The sequence below is a fragment of the Lycium barbarum genome, chromosome 3 (genome assembly GCF_019175385.1).
Source record: "Lycium barbarum isolate Lr01 chromosome 3, ASM1917538v2, whole genome shotgun sequence".
NCBI lineage: Eukaryota > Viridiplantae > Streptophyta > Magnoliopsida > Solanales > Solanaceae > Lycium > Lycium barbarum.
In genome coordinates this window covers 106,614,901-106,627,966 of record NC_083339.1, presented here as the reverse complement: position 1 = coordinate 106,627,966, position 13,066 = coordinate 106,614,901, and the positions used below count along the sequence as shown (strand labels likewise).

Below are 13,066 nucleotides of genomic sequence, written 5' to 3'. Positions count from 1 at the left end.
AATGATGCGGATCTCAATTTTATATTACATAAAAGGGTTATTGAATTAGAAGGCCATCAAATATGGTTGCAAAAATGGACTCCGAATTTCAAGCCGGAGGAAGATACACCTATCGTCCCTGTTTAAGTTTTACTTCCAGGTCTTCCTTTCCATATGCATAATTGGAATTACGTCAAACAAATCGCTAGTGTTGTTGGTACTCCAATCGAAGTAGATGCAGCCACCAAAAATATTAATAGACCTAGTATGGCTAAGGTAAGAGTGGAAATTGATCTATTGAAGCCTCTAATTCATAGTGTTTGGGTGGGAACTGAAGATGAGAATTCCCCTTTGAGAGGATATTCTCAAACAATTAAGCATGAAAACATTCCCAAATATTGCAAACATTGTAAGAAGCTTGGGATTCCATGATCGACTGTTGTGTATTAATAAAGAAAAAAGAGATGGAAAAAAAAGGAGGCATAACAGAAGGCTCAGCTGGACAAGGAACAAGAGCATATTGATGCTACAGAGCAACAAAAACAGTCCACAAAGAACCAAGAGGAACCTACAATCACTCCAAAGAGGGTAGAGAAATACAGAATAAGAAACCTCACAATAAAGGCAAAATGAGAGGGAGGAATGAACCACCCAAAGGGATGTACAAACCAACAAGGAGAATATTTGGGAAAGATAAACCACATCCAACTTCTACAGCTGGTTCTGTGAATCAAGAAGAGGTTACAGAGGCAACAAATGCTAAAAAAGAATCTGATCAGTTGAATAAGCAGTTAGAACATCATAAAGATCCAGTGGATAACTCTAAGGACACAACTGAGGATGTCCAACCTAATGAGGGAAAGGAAAGAGAAAAGGATATGAATGAAAATCAGATCTTTAACATGGAAAATGAGATTCAAGAAGTACTGATTAATCAAGAGCACAAAAGTCCCATTCCAATTAAGAACTCCAATGAATTGCAAGTTGACATCTTTGATGGAGAATGGGAAAAAGTGGACAACAGGAAAAATAGAAGGAAAAATGGAAAGAAATTAGTTTCACAAGGAGGAAACCAGACAACGGAAATATTCAATGATGAGGCAGTTGCAGCTATTACTCAAAACAGTTTTGTTGAGCTAATGGAAGAAGCCGAGGATCAAATGGCAAGCACTAGGAAGTCAAGACCAAATAGCAACAGAAAGGAAATCATGAATGCAGATGAGGAAGAGTCAGATTCTCAAGATGAATGGGCAGATAAAACATAATCTGAAGAAGAGGATACATCAGAAGAGTCATCAAAGGATAAGGAGGAGGAAACCCCAAAAAAAGGAGAACTGAGTATAAACATAAGAAGGAAAGAGGAGGTGGTAACAGATATTGAAAGTGGTGTTGACACCTAATTTTGGCTCGACGTGCTTAAAATTAACGTTTTGGGGGGCCCTGATTCGTTAAAGAGTGAAAAATACATTTTTTTACACATTTTTTACATTTTCCGACAATTTATTGATGATTATCCTTATTTTATAAATTGATAAGGAATTTTATCAATTTATTGTCATTTTTCAAGAATCATTATTTTGCACATGTACAACGTAATACTACCATTTTTGTGCAATTAATAATTGTTTCTTAATTTTATAACAATACATTTTCATATCTTATACATTAATATTTATATTTTTATACATACATTATTATTTATACATATACTAGTTAACTATATTTTAGTACAGTCCGTCAATACATAGAAAAACTGAAGCAATTAATTTTAAACGCGGAGAAAGAATTCGATCAAATCAAGATCCTGTCACCTTTTAAAAAGGTGACATTTGAAGTGATGGGTTGAGTTCTTCATCCATTGATTAATGCATTTTTAAACATGGGTTAAAAGGGTAAAGGGGACAAGGGGGGAGTTCTTTTATGTTTTGTACAAAAGAGGGTATTTATTTACATTATAAGAAAAGGGAGGGGTTAATTTGATCTTTTTCACACACAAACACAACTTGATTTTCAGATTTTACTCCTCTCTCTTCTAACAAAACCCTAAACACTTCATTATTCTCTCCCTCGTTTCTCCTCTCGTTGCTCCAATCAACTGCTCCGGTGAACCGGAGCAGCAAATAACAACTCCGCCAGTAACCAAAGACCACCTCCACGAACCACACCACGACTCTCTCCCTTTGATTTTCCCCACACAGCAGCCTTGCTGCTCTTAACCTCATCACAGCCAGCCCCCTTCGTTTTCATTTTGCAGCTCCGGTTCACCGGAGCTGCCGCGAAACAGCCACCACCAACGACGCCCCACCCCCCTGTTTAATCCTCTTCTTCTCCTCACTTTCTTCTTGTATTTTTATTTTCCGAAATTCTCCGACGCAAAACAGTAGCTCCGATGACAGATCAGCAGCCGACTACCTCCATTTGTTCCGTGTTTTGTACATTTTCATATATGTATAATTGGGTCTATTTGTTGTGCTACTGTTGGAATGATTTCTGTATTTTCAGATGATCCTCTAGTTCAATCTTGTTCTTTCCGTGATCCTTGTGATAATTTTTGACACTGCATGAGCTCGTCTCCAGTACATCTTGTTCGCCGCTCTCCCGGTGTTACTACTGTTTGCTGCGTTTTTTTTTAGCTCCATTTGTGGCTGATACTTATGTTCCTATTAATATTCGTTATTGTTGGGCTGTTTGTAGTGATGATTTGCTATCAACAGATTCACCTGTTACTATTGCTACTGTGTTGCTCGTTTCGAGCTATCTTACATGTGCTTGCTAAATAAATGTTGGTTTTGTGCCTTCAAAATTTCTTCTCCGACGGTCAATGGTATTGTGTTTAAACTTTCTCGACTGACTCGCTATGATCTCGCTATCAGTGTTTGTTGTTGACATTGTTACCCTTTTTAAACTCTTTTGTTAAACTGATTTGGGTGAATACTAAATCCAAATGGCCAATGAAGAAATTTTCGTCGATTCCCAAGGCCTCCCATGTACAAAAGATAGGTTTTTATTTTAAGTTTATTCATTATTTCTTTAATTCATTCGATAGTTATTTATTCTCTTACTAACACTTTTGGTAAGTGTTTATACAGGTACCCGGAGACACATCCCGAAGACGACACTCGGAAGGAATCCGAAGACTTCATCGAATCCTTGTTTGTATTTACTTTCGCGCGTTATTTAAAATTGTACAAAACATAAACTTGGAGTAGTGAAAACTTCACTTTAACGTTGGGCGGGGATATTTAATTACTTGTCGCTTATATGTTTAACTTAAAGTACGTTATTCACTTTAGGCAAGACTTAGGTCGTCTACACTTTCATAAATTAATTAGATTGACTCGATATAAATACTTTGTTAATTAAATTCATACTTTTGGAGTTTAAGCAAAAATACTAGTCCTTCCCTTATTTTATATTGTTTATACACTTTTAATACAACACACATTTTATATTGTTTCGTATACATATACATATTTTAGTTAAGTTAAATCCACATTTTTTACGCTAGGTAAATACTAGGTCGTCCATTTACAAATCCTTCATTCTTTGAAGGCATTATATCTTTTTCACTCATTTGTTTTTATACATAATTCCTTATACTTAGTTTTTACCAAAATTGTTTACTATCCTTTTGTTCCTCATTCTTTTGATAGGATATTCATTAAATGAATACTCTTTTTAACTAAATGATAAAAACAAGTCAAATCAACTTCACTTTTTCTAATAATTTTGTTATATAAACTCTTTACACCAATGAATATTTGTAGATTATTTTTACATTCTTTATGCACTAATATATCTAGTTATACAATTCTTTAGACATTTTATATTTGATATACACTCTTTTATACTTGAAATATGTTCTTTATATGTTTAATATACATACATTACACATAGACGCACAGTCTTTATATACCTATTTTACATACTCTTATATTTTTTATACATCTTCTATATTGTTGTATATATTCTTTACACCAACTGATATACCTTTGTACCAATAGATATATACTTGTTTTTACTAACAAATACACTACCGTACGAACGAGGTATGCTTTCTTTACACTCCTTTATACATTCATATCTATATACATTCTTCATAAATTCTTGATACTTGATATACATACATTTTTTCTACACTGTATGCCCTTAGCATACTACCACCTAGTGTAGCTTTTCATGAAATCACAACATTTTGAAAACAAGTAATAATAATGATAAACAGATAAATAATCCCCCTCTAGTGTTCGGTTAAACTAAGTTTAAGGACTGTCTTCGGAGGGGCTCGGAGGGATGCTTAATACCTTCCCCTCGGGGTAAATAAAACCCTTATCTAGAATCCTATATGTTTTGTGGACTAAAATGGAGTAGATACACAAATACATATAGGTTTCCTGATTTTCTTAAAAAATAAGGTGGCGACTCTAACTCTTTTTAAACTAGTTAGAAGAATCGTGAAGTTGCAAACTATCTTGGACCCGTTCAAAATAGGACGTAACAGAATGGCGAATCCGCTGGGGATTACCTAGGTTTTGACCTTAACATACATAGTTTAAGTGAGCACTTGAGGGATATGTGATTATTTATCTGTTTTTATTATTATTACTTGTAATATATATCGTGAACTGCTACAATATTATCTTTGAAAGGACGCGAGCAAAGCCAAACTTGTGTTCTTTATTTGTTTGAAGCCACTACATGTTACTGCTTTATTTATATTATCATCGCACTTTCAATTGAGTCTCTGGCCGTACACATACACACATTGTGCACGCGAGTTGTGGTTTTGCGCTCCTCCAAACCTTCTTCAAACTTCTTAGTTTCAGAGATTGGTGGGCTAGTCTCACTACTTGCCATCTCGTAGTTGTCCGAATATTCTTTATCAGCTTAGGTGAATCTACTCTTAGAATTCTTAGGCCGTTGTACATATAATTTTGATCACCACTCTAGCCGGATTAATTTCATTCTTTATTTGTCACACATTCTTTATTTGCTACATGCTCCTTGCATCTTACATATTCTTTATTTGTTTCACATACTGTATTTATTAGACATTCTTTAGTTGTACATATATACTAGACATACCTTCTTCCGCCTCGTCTGCTTTATCAGACAATTTTGGTTGACTTGTATTGAGCTTTGAACCTTTACAAACCCTTACACCCATTTTTTGGTATTTACGACCACCGTCACAACCACATTATTTTAATACCCATTTCTGTTCTTTGTACGATAGTTTTGACTTTACCATTCTTTTTTTTAATACAAAATGACCTTGTACATTCTTTCCATCTCCGGAACACACTTTTCCAGATCCGAATTCTTGTTCATAGCTTCACTTCTTTTCAATACAACCACCAATTCATAGAAATCCTACAAATCACATGCAACTTTGTATCTGCTCAAACTACGTCTGACCTGATTCTTGTCCTGAGACGATACGTAGGCAACCCGACATAAGGGTTCGGTCTCCCCACTGTTTCAAAATAATTCACCGGAATAAAAAACTGGGTCAATTATTTTGGAGTAGTTCAAAGACGCTCTCGAAAAAGGCTTCTAAGAGCGTCAATCAACCCCTTGAAATCCAAAACCCAACAATGCCGATACCATCCTTACCCCAACCATCACCCTGCTTTGGTCCTAAATTCTGGGCTATAAGCTTTTCTTCTTCTCCCAAGCATAGTAGGCCATGGAACTTTGGCTTGTCGGTGTTTATTTTTCAACCCCAAGGGTTCAACACATGTAAATTCTCCCCCATTAATTATACAATAGTCGTGCCAACTGACAAGGAGTAATGTCAAAGCTCTGCAAATAGTTTGGTACCCAATCATTGCAATCTTACCGATGGGCGCGGAGTATTTTTAGAAACTCCGTAAAGGTCGGCATCCCCTCTTATCACCTTGCCAGTGGACGCAAAATGTTTTTAAAGCTCCGCTGACGTTGACATTTCCTCATAGCCAACCATGCCAATAGATGCAGAGTAGTGTCAAAGCTCTACCAACATCCGACCTTCTCCTCCATAACAATCTTGTCAGTGTACTGGAGTAATGTCAAGGCTCCATCTACGGTTGACATCCTTCTTCTCGGCCGCCTGGCCATAGTATTATCCAAGCTTTGAGCCTATGATTGGTCCCTTCCTGGATAATTTTTAAAGCCCCGTGCCTACGATGGACACACCCTTCTGCTGTCTATCGGAGTACTTGCAAAACTCTGCCTTCAATCGACACCTCTTCTTATATCTTATCTGCAAGAACTACGCACATCTGATTCTCTTCTTTGATGAGATACGTAGGCAGCCCTTTTGGGTTCGGTATTCATTATTCAAAAAATCACAAAAAAATCCTTTATTTTGAAAAATCACAAAAATATTTTATTTCTTTCTATCCTATCTGAACGAACTACGCGCACCTAATTCTCATCAAAGATGAGATACGTAGGCAACCCTTCTTGGGTTCGGTACCCCTTATTTAAACAATACAAAAAATATTTTTTAGATTCATATCTTTGACTTGGTTGGTACCAACATATTTAGGAATGTGCATAGGAAAGAAACAAGTGACAATCGATATGATGGAGAGGACTGACTTCTTGGTAAAGCATAAATTCTTTTGGTATCTCTCATTCACACCTTAAGTGACACTTGAAAAATTCTTTTGCATGCTTGTAAGACAAGAACAAAACAAACCTCATTGTTTCATGTGCATTGTGTGGTGAGCTTTAGACAACGTTCAATTACATTGCATTGTGATCTAGAACTTGGCCTGAATGTCTGTTGAGGCGCAATTATGAGTAACACTTGGTATAGGAAAGGATCGTAGGCCTTCTTTGACCAGTTTGATCCTTTCTAGCCTACCAAATGACATTATCCCTAGCATTCCCCCTTCGAGCCTAAAGCCTTTTCTTTGACAATCACATCATAAGCCTATACCATTTCTGAGTGCTTACATGCACTATCCCTCTCTTGGCCCAACCTCCCTGAGCGTACTATAAACGTGCAGCCGCGGATAAAGATCCAAGCTGAAGTTGCCAACGACGAAAAGATACAAAATTCCCATAAAAACAAAGACGAACAATGACCTCCAAAGCAAGAAGGAGCCAAAAAAAAAAACAGACATCATTCAGGATCTCGGGCATACAACCCGTCATTCCTCTTTATTTTTCACATTCCGGCATACAACCCGGACCTTACCCTTTCAGTCAAGCACAACCTCCCGAGCGCTAGGTTCAAGTAAAAACTCTTAGGATTCGAACCCCGATGAAGTTCTGACCATCTATCAGAGAAAAAAGAACGAACAGATCTTGTAGGATTCCCAAGAAATTCTTTGATTGCTTCCGGAAACAGATGATTAATCATCTACTTCTCACGTTTCGTGAATAGCCGGGACATTGAGGAATATCCAGAAAGGCATTTCGAGAATCGTCCTGATTCTATCTCTTTTCGTTCCGTTTGAAGAAAGGAAGGATCTCAAAGAATTGATCTTTCTTTCGTTGTTGAATCTCTCTTTGATTAATCAATGTGTGATATTCCGAATCCTCATTACTAATGGAATCCAAATGATCTCTGGATTGATCAGAAGATCCTTTCAGTTGGCTAGAATCCGTTACTTGAACGAAACTAGATCTTGTGGAATCATATTGAATATTTGACGATACATTCTGTACCTTGCTAAAAAATCGATCCTTGTTTACCAACCACACATTGTCTAACCAAATCCAATTCTCTCTAGATACATTCCTCTGACAAAATAAAAAATATGTAATTATCAGCAAAGTTGTTTTTTTTTTCAAATCCAAAAAGCTCTTCTTACTTAGAATAGGTCGTCGATTCAGCATTAGATAAAAGGGGTTTCCTCGGGCCGAACGATGGGAACTGTCTCGGAGAGAAGCTCGGTGAAATAGACATGTCTGTGAAGATGCACCTGGACAGAATGACCCTATAAAGCTTCACTGTTCCCTGGGATTGGCTTTGGGCCTTTCCTGCGCAGCTTAGGTGGAAGGTGAAGAAGGCCTCCTTTCGGGGGGGCCCGAGCCATCAGTGAGACACCACTTTGGAAGGGCTAGAATTCTAACCTTGTGTCAGGACCTATGGGCCAAGGTACAGTCTCAGGTAGACAGTTTCTATGGGGCGTAGGCCTCCCAAAAGGTTCTTAACGGGCAAAGCGAGCCCCTTTATTCTGAATTAAAGAATTCAGAATCAATCAAATCTCCCCAAGTAGGATTCGAACCTACGACCAATCGGTTAACAGTCGACCGCTCTACCACTGAGCTACTGAGGAGCAACAGGATATTCGATCTCATAGAGTTCAATTCCCGTTCCCAACCCATGACCAATAGAAGCTCGAAGCTTCCTTCATAACTCCTAGAACTTCTTCGTAGTGGCTCCCTTACATGCCTCATTTCAGAGGGAATCTCAAAGTGGCTCTATTTCATTATATTCCATCCATATCCCAATTCTATTCATTTAATATCCATTTGGTGTCATTGACATAACAAAATTATTGATACCGGTCTTTTCCACGGAAAAGGGGAATTTTGTGTTCCAATAGAAGCAGAAGTGATGTGGATTATTCAAGAATCAATCCATCATATTATGTATACGATTCAACATGCAAACTATTAAATAACTTATTAGAAATACAAGACAACCAATCAGAAATGTCACGAAATCCCCCGCTCTTCGGGGGATTTTACTTTATCATGAATCCATTGATTCTATATGACTTATTACTACTCCCCCTTTCGCACTTTATTTATACATGGAGTGGGGTGGGGGGAAATAGAATTTTCTTTTTTATTTCACAAATGGGCATGCTAGATCATATATCTATATACGGATAGATAGATCGACCGGTGGATTCGCATTCATATACATAAGAATTATATAAGAAGAAGAAGAATCTTTAATTTTTTTTTGAAAAAGAGTAACCAGGCTTCTTTGAAGTAATAAGACTATTCAAATTCCAATATTCGTGGAGAAAGAATCGTAATAAATGTAAAGAAGAGGCATCTTTTACCCAATAGCGAAGAGTTTAAACCTCCCAGTTGTTCAATCATTTGATAACCAAAGTCATTCTTTGATAAATGATCACTATGAGTCAGACTCAATAGAATTTGATCAATCTTATTTTCTGTCGTTAAGGTGGAGAACTGAACCAAGATTTGTCTTTCTTCATCAGCAATCGAATCGCTGTTCACGACCCAGGATTCTATTTTATCATCAATCCAATCCCCGTTCACGTTTTTTCTTTTTCTTATCAATGAATAGATCTCTTTACTTGTATGACTTAGATGTCTCGTATTTCTCAAAAAAGTGATTCAATTGATGGGATTTGGTATGAGATCGATGATCTCGATGAGATTGATATTCCAACCTGATCCATGCATAATATCAGGAAAAATGGATACAAAGTTTTGACTGCTACTTAGTATTGGCAATAGGTCTGAAAAAGTATCTAAAAATATCAAATTTAGATATTTGTACCCTGTCGAAGTAAGGAACTATGGCATATATGTTTGGAATAGATTCCATTTTGAGAGAGTTGAAAAAGCACTATCTCATTGAAAGGTTCTATACATCTGCCCTTTCTCAATGAATTTCTTTAGACAAAGACTCTGTTTTTTCCTCTTTTCGGATGATAAATCTTATCGGCAGTATTCTAATAGATAGATAGTATGGTAGAAAGATTCATCTATTTCTTTCTACCATACTATTTATTAGTTAGCCCCCTGGAATAAAATAAAGATAGAGGCTGCGTTTGATATGGATCTATAGATCAATCTACAGTATTATCTTGATATATGTGAATATTAATTCCATAAATGGGATTGACATAGCATCCAATTCCATTTATTTGCTATATCTATTTGTTCTGATCAATCTGAATTACTCTTATGTCTAATAGTTTGAATTACTATATTTTTGATTTCTAATCTGAATCTCGGTATCTATTGAAAGAATCAAATCAATGAAGGAAAGGCGATAGATATAGGCATATTTAAAAAATCACTTCGTAATCTTTTTTTTTACCATTCCCAATAAGTAATTGAGTAACCATTGACAGTAGTTCCACGGGCATCGAAAAGGAAGAGTAAACCTCACTGATTTTTTACGCCTGAACCATGATATGAAATAAGTCGATAAAGTATAAATCCAATTTCAAAAATTTGAAAGCGGTAAATGCGCAATATGTGACTCACCTGACGATCTTATTCTGCATAGTATCTCGTCAGACAACCACTATGTTTATATCCTTTCTTTCTCATACAAAATGTGTATACACTTAACAAAACCACTTCTTATTTGAACAGTAAAGAGGGAAATAAATAAAAAAAAGGGTCCGACCCTCCTCAGTATCACCTAGTAAGAGGCCGTTTATTGGAATAGAAACTTTCGGAAGAATTAGGTGCGAATAAATTTCTTGGGATCCTCTTCCTTTCAAACTACAAACATGGGAATTGTTGAAATAACTCTTTGATTGAAAGAGGGTGATTCCTATAATACATTACTCCAGTCGAGTCCAATGGAATTTCAAATTTTATTTTGTTCAAAACGTGTTGCAGAACGATCTAGAAATCAATTGATATTGATACAGTTTGCTTCCTTAACTCAATTAGTAGGACCCTTAGAGTCCACTCCTTCCCCACACTACGAGTGAAAGGGAAAAAGTAAAGACTACCATTAAAGCAACCCAAGCAAGACTTACTATATCCATATGAATTATGTCCCCTATCTCTATAAATATAAAGGAATTGTTCCATTATTCCTCACTAATAATAGTGGAATCAATGGCGCAGAGTCAAAAAGAACGAAGACTATTAATAAACCAATCCGATAAATTCGCTCATTTTAGAAGAAATTCCTATATGATTTATAATCGGGAAAGATTAAACACAAGCAAAATCCGCAGTAACATCTCAAGGGAATGTTACTAATGGAACATGTAGGAATAATAGGTCCTATTCTTTTTTTTGTTGACCTTTATTTCAATTGATTGGATGCTTGAGCACTTAGAGATTTTCGTGAGTTCCTCGTATATAATAAAGTATCTTCCACCCCCTTCCACAACTATTTAGATTTCCTATCGGGCTCTCCAATCTAATCCAGGGTCCAGTCATTATACAATGCATTAATAATAAAAAAATTTGATTTGTAGTAGAAAGCAATTGCGAAGTCTTGATAGCCCCTCTAGCATTCAAATATTTCCTTGATGCCTAAATATGCAAGCATATTTACATTTTTTTTGAAAAACCCCCAGACCAGATGTTTAGAATCAAACAATTATCAACAGTCTGCTTTCTCTGCTTCTGCTGGGGAATTATTCGGCGGGTTATATCAACAGAAGAAAAGAAGAGATTTCTAGTTTTTTGTTGATCAGGAGACACCCGGATTTGAACTGGGGAAAAAAGGATTTGCAGTCCTCTGCCTTACCACTCGGTCATGTCGCCAAAATGCTACAATACAAAATAGATGAAAACTTTCACGGATTACTGAACTGCTTTTTTATTGTACTTGCACCTTGAGTTCTGTTTTCCTTAATTTTTCCTAAAAGTCAAAGAAATCCTAATCCTTCTTCCCTTTTGATTGGGTTTGATTCATCACCCCTTCTCCTGTTCCCGCCTACGTATATAGGATATTTTAAGAAGTAAGAATCCTTCTTAGTAGCAGGGTCCGGGGAAAGAATAGGGAAGGTTGTTTCACTATATTTTTTACCAGGGACAGGGCCTATCACAATAATATTGTTTTATTGGGGCGATAGTTCTGAAAAAACAAATTGTCAATCTTTTCTTTCATCTCGGGAGAAATATGATCGGGAGGAGCTAATTCAAACCCCTCCGGTAAAATAAGAACAACCCCCACGTTCAACCCCCCTTTTTACCATTAGCAAGAACCTGTTTCAGTTGGATATCATAAGGAATTCAAACAACTGCTTCAAATACAGTATCAGGAAGTACCGCTTGAGGAACCTCAATCTCCACGGGCTTATTAGCTAAATGGCAATTGGCACATACAAAATACCGTCTCAATTCATCCTATTTCATCATATCCGGGATGTGATATGGTTCCGAAGGATGAACCGGATATGGACAGCTCCAATAAGATAAGCGTATACATAATATGATGGATTGGTTTAGATTGATCCTAACCGAATGATGATGAATTACTTCTATTCAATAGAATATTCAATTCGAAGATAAAATCTCAAATCACAGATTTGCGCGAAATCCATGTTATTTTCATTCAACCGCTACAAGATCAACAATTCCATAAGCTTGGGCTTCTGTTGCTGACATAAAAACATCTCTTTCCATATCTTCAGATACAACCCATAAGGGTTTGCCCGTTCTTTGTACATAAACCCTTGTGAGGGTTTCACGCAGTTTCAGCAGTTCTTCCGCTTCCAGGACAAATTGGCCTCTACTTGTCTTTCCCTTCTATCCAATGATTGAACAAAAAAAGACCAATTCATTTTTTTTCTAATCAATCAAGGGGAACATTTCTAATTCTTAATTCTATAAGGTTGAATAAAAATTCGATTGACCATTTGATATAATTGCTATGCTTAGTGTGTGATAGTAATTGATGATTACACAATTTGAACAATTTCGAATTTACCTCAAATAAAAAATGAATAAACCCTTAATTCGATTCTAAAAAAATTCCGAATTACGAAGTCTTAGTTTGGATCTAAAAGAATGAGATTTTTGCTTGGTCAATTCAAACTAGTGGTTGGTTAATGAGACTCCTAGCTTAATTTAGATTGAAAACAAAACCGATTTCTATATTATAGTTATAATAATAGTAATGGTTTCAAACCCTTCGCCTGGGCTCAACGCGCACTTGTATGGTCTGGAGAGGCTTACTTATCTTATAGTTTAGGGGCTTTAGCCGTCTTTGGTTTCATTGCTTGTTGTTTTGTCTGGTTCAATAATACCGCTTATCCTAGTGAATTTGACGGACCTACTGGACCAGAAGCTTCTCAAGCTCAAGCATTTACTTTTCTAGTTAGAGACCAACTTCTTGGGGCTAACGTGGGATCCGCTCAAGGACCTACTAGTTTAGGTAAATATCTAATGCATTCCCCGACCG

The 13,066-nt window shown here is 36.5% G+C and overlaps 1 non-coding gene across 1 annotated transcript; it reads right to left on the bottom strand.

Annotated features, from left to right (window-relative positions):
• Positions 1–8,183: 8,183 nt before the first annotated feature.
• On the bottom strand, positions 8,184–8,255 carry TRNAN-GUU (transfer RNA asparagine (anticodon GUU)). The gene has a single exon. It is a non-coding gene; the product is annotated as a tRNA-Asn (tRNA).
• Positions 8,256–13,066: the final 4,811 nt, after the last annotated feature.